This window comes from Heloderma suspectum, chromosome 2 (genome assembly GCF_057233095.1).
Source record: "Heloderma suspectum isolate Gila_16-S chromosome 2, 16-S_ref, whole genome shotgun sequence".
Lineage (NCBI taxonomy): Eukaryota > Metazoa > Chordata > Lepidosauria > Squamata > Helodermatidae > Heloderma > Heloderma suspectum.
Window position 1 is genome coordinate 194360129 of NC_139459.1, and position 4879 is coordinate 194365007.

Here is a 4879-nt window from a genome sequence, read left to right on the forward strand (position 1 = left end):
TAGGACCTTTCAGTAGTGGGATGAGGACAAGGGCTGTACTGGAGGCTTCGTGGAAATGGAGGAGAGTCAGTTTCAGGTATAAAGGGAAAAGGGTGGAGTTCTATGCAACACAATCCTATGCCTGTTTCCTTAGGAGTAAGCTCTCTTAAATGCACAGATAGGATTGTAGCCTATGGGAACAGGAGCCCTTTGGATTGCTGGAGGTGGTAGAGCTGGAGAAGCAAAGGCCACAGGCAGGAATAAATCAGGCTTGGTGAGCAGAGAGGATAAAGCAATGGAGGCCTTTGAAGGTAAGGAGAAGAAATTTATGCTGGATCCATGAGTTAACATGGAAGCCAGTGTACATTAAAGGAGGGGCATCACGTTTAAGTCTAGAAATGTCCTCAGCTGTCTGAATGTCATCTGATCCAAACCTTTACAGTGAGGCAGAAGCCTTTGTGCTTAGGGGTAAGCCTACGTTATCCCCAATATTAATACCTGGTCTACATAGGCAACATGACTGAGGGGGAAGGTTTGTAAAATGGAGTGTACCTCTTCTGACTGTTGCTGGGGAAATTTGCGTTTTTGAATGCTCCCTTAAAATAAAAAAGAATTCCCTGCAAATAGAAAATGACCATCACAAGCAAAAAGGCATAGTTACAACTTTTCTCCCTGATTTGGTCATTTTCTGGTTGCGGGGAACTTTTTTGACGTGAAAGAGCCTTCAGAAATGATATCCCCTACCTGTAGGCTGAAGTGATACACTCCACTGCATGCGTAGGCCCAGCCTAGGTGTGCCACAAGCAGATGGGGGAGGGGATGGGGGTGTGGAATGAGCAAGTTGCATCATGCCAAAGCCTGAAGCAACAGAAAATGGCAGCAGAAATGAACATCGCTTAGATTAAAAAGTCGTTTATGTGTGAATTGCTGATTTAGGGAGAGATGCCCAATCTGTGAAGACATAAAATCTGATACATAGAAGCAGGTTTCTCTAGAAGCAGGTCTGTATTCTGAAGGATGCAGCACATGAGGTCCTGCTGATGGATCAGGTCTCCCATGCTCTCAGGTGTGACTGCTCACTACATTTCATATTCCACCCAAGAACATGGGGTTTATCCCATTCTACTCCCAGTGGTCATGTGAGGTAGGTTAGGCTGAGGGATGAGTGACTGGCTGGAGAGATCATCTAGCGAGCTTCATGCCTGTGCAACAACTTGAACCCAAACATAAGTACAACACACCATCTGCTGCTTTAGCGGCTCACTTTTGTTACTGGTGAGAGTCGGCCATAATGGGCCACATCTATCAGGCTTTGGAGTATTGGATCCAGGTTATCATTGTTCAAGGTGCCTGCCTCCTGGGCCAGCCTCCCCCCAATCTGGAGCCCTCCAGATATGTTGAATACAGCTCCCATCACCCTCAAATCAGCTTGGCTGATGGCCTTGCTGGCTGAGGATGATGGGAGTCGCTGTTAAAATATCTGGCTGGAGGACACCAGGTTTGGGAAGACTACTGGGCAGACACACAGACTGGTGGACTAGGGCCAGTTACAGTTGGAGAGACAATGACCCTGGGCACCAAAGAGCAGTAATAGTTAAATTTTTGATTTAAAAAACAAACTAGGCAATCTATCTCTTTAGAATGGGTCTTAACTTTCCTTTGCAGTTGCTGGGGGGGAGGGGGCTGAGATGCAAAGGAATGTTTATGGCTTATGATTTTTCCTCAAAACAGGTCCCTTTACAATGTATTTTATCTGGCATTTTCATTCACTAAACAGGCAGAGCTCTCTAGTCTGTCGAGACATTTTCTAGGCACTGGTTAATTCCTGTAGCTCCTACCCATTTGTGTTCTGTTCCCTTCTTCCTCTAAAGCCCGCCCAGCACTCCTCTCCTTTTGCAAAGTAGATGTCTGACTTGTTTATGGCCAAAGTATGATTTCCATTAGTACAGCATACAAATTCAGTGGCTTTAGCGTGTGGTATCCTTTTACATAACAAATTAGCTTAGAATGAGCCCCAAAGGCAGAGCCTGGTGTGAAATCTTGCAGGTGGCATAATCCCAAAACCACGGGGCTTTTTGGTGCAACACACATAACCAAGATCACCTGCTTCTTCTCTCCCAACTCTGCCCCACACCTTACAGTGTAAGGCTTACACCTTGGGCAACTGAGATAGAGGATTTCAATAACATCCAAATCTAAAATGGGAGGGGATTGTCCTAGCTCTGTACCCCTTCTTTAAGAGGTAAAGAGTCATTCTCATACACCAAACATTTGCTTAATTGCTTAAGAGAAGCAATGTAATGTAGTGGCTAGAGTGTTGGGCTGGAAGTCGGGAGATCCGGGTTCTAGTCCCCACTCGGCCAGGGAAGCTCACTGGGTGACCTTGGGCCAGTCACAGACCCTCAGCCCAACCTACCTCACAGGGTTGTTGTGAGGCTAAAATGGGGAGGAGAAAGATTATGTACACTGCCTTGGGTTCCTTGAGGAGGAGAAAAGGTGGGGTAAATATGTAATAAATAAATAAAATAATTATGAATGTATGAATATACTGCTTAAAAAAGATGTCCCTTTATATTATGGTATGGTATATGCTTTAATTTAAGCAGGGGGGGTACATTACCAAGGTTATCTGAAGGATTGTCTCCTCCTGTATGTACGTGCACAGACCCTAAGATCATCTTCAGCGGTCCTCCTCCTGGAGCCCCTGCCAAAGGAAGTGAGGCAGGTGGCTACCAGGGAGAGGGCCTTTTCTGCTGTGGCACCATGGTTGTGGAATGAGCTTCCTAGGGAGACTCACCTGGTGCGGTGGTGCCTATGTTGTGCTCTTTCTGGCGCTAGGCGAATACCTTTTTATTTTCACAGGCGTTTTAGCATTCTAGTCGTTTAGCTCTGTTTTAAATCTGGTATTGTATTTTAAATCTCTGCATTGCTACTAGGTTTTATTCTGGGTTGTAGTTTTATCCTGAAGTTTTAAGCGTTTATATTGTATTTTATGCTGCACTTTGTGGTTTTAATTTTTGTGAAGTGCCCAGAGAACTTCAGCTATTGGGTGGTTTAGAAATGTAATAAATAAATCATGAAAAGCAATTTAGGGCTCAGTCCTATGCATGTTTAGACAGGAAAAAGTCCTATAATACCCAGCAGTGCTGGGAGTTGTAGAACTTTATTCTGTGTAAACACACATAGGAATTCTATCCTTAAAAGTACCAGCTCCATCACCAATGAAGTTAATGCCAGATTTATCGCTTTAAAAGAGGGTGTGAGATGCAAAGACTTAAATCTACCTAAAAGACACATCTAGTGGCATGGTAGCTCTTTCTCCTAATCCTGGTTTTGCAGGGCCTGAACATGATTCTACAATAGTGAGGGCAATGTACTCTGCACGTCCTCAGAACGTTCTTCACATAGTCCTGAGTCTTGACTCCTAGTTTGGAATAGATGTTCCAAGGCCAACTCCTAGCTCAGATTAAGCCCTCGTCTTGGTGCATTCTGGCTAGAATTTCGGAGGCAGCACCCCTTGTCAATTACCCTCCTGCTTGGACCTGGAATGAGCCAGGCATTGTACAGCTATCATTGGATGTTTACTTGAGACTATATTAAGCTCAGTTCTGCAAGTTCCAACATGGATCTCCCCCAAAGGTAGCTAACATGGTTTGGTTCCTTCACACTGTAATTTTGAAGGCACTAAGGGGTTTTTTTTTTTTTGCCTATTTTCTTTGAGGATAGGAGCTCATCTCTGTGCTTTGGATGACAACTTCCCAACAAAAGCTTTGCTTGCTAATCACACCACTGGTTCCAGTGGACAGACGGTTGTGACCTGTGCCCCACTGACTTGCTATCACATGGAGATCAGGAGAAGCCCTTTGCTCATCCTCTTGCCTTTCCATCCTGAACTTTGCTATTTGAGCCTCCGATAACCTGCACTGGGGATCCGGTGTGGCAATAAGGTTAAGGACGAAATCCTATGCATGTTTAGACAGAGAAAAGGCCTACAACTCCCAGCATTCCTCAGCCAGCAGCTGGCTGGGGAATGCTGGGAATTGTAGGCCTTTTCTCTGTCTAAACATGCATAGGATTGAGCCCTTAGTCTGCAAAGACCTTAATAGTGGGTAGCACAGGAATGGGCTGAGCAGTAGTTTATACGAGGGTGCCCAGTTGGCTGGACAGTTACTCTGTGTTAAGACTCCGATACAGTAACTATCATGGAGTAAGTGGGTTGTTAGTTTAAACCTGTGGAAACAATTAAATGGCGTAATCCACAAATCAATTAAAACTGGAATATTTAAGCCCAGTTGTAGCTCAGTTTTGTGTGTGAGAATAAGCTCAATGGGGCTTTCTTCCAGGAAATTGTGCATATAAATGCAATCGGATAAAACTACAATAAAAAATAGCAAAATCAGTATCTGGATCCTAAATCCCCAATGCTCCCAACAGAATTTCCAAACAACGGTGCAGAAAGTCATATCTTTAAAAAAGGAGCCTGGACTGTAGGAAATACTTTAAAAAGTGGTCGGTTTTCAAGCTGGGGGGGGGGGGGGGGGCTTGTCAAATGTAGGTGGTGGTAACAACAACAACGACTAGTGTTGGATTCTTTATTTCGATGACGGGTCGATCAGGAAAGGCGCGATTAATTGTGCAAGAGCAGCTCCTGTCGGACAGGTGGCCTTCCCAGACGCCGCGCCAGCTGTCTGCCCCTCCCGCTCAGGCGGGCCGAGACAGCTTCGGAGGCAGAGCTGCCCCTCGCCCCGCGCTGGCCCCGGGCCTTCCTCCTCCTCGTCTCCCCCTCGGCGGCCCGCTGCTTTTCCTTTCCCGGAGCCGCGCTGGAGAGGAAAGGGTGGGAGGCGCGGAGGCGTGGCCGAGCCGAGGAGTTTATAACGCCTCTCCAGCGGCGCGGGCGGGC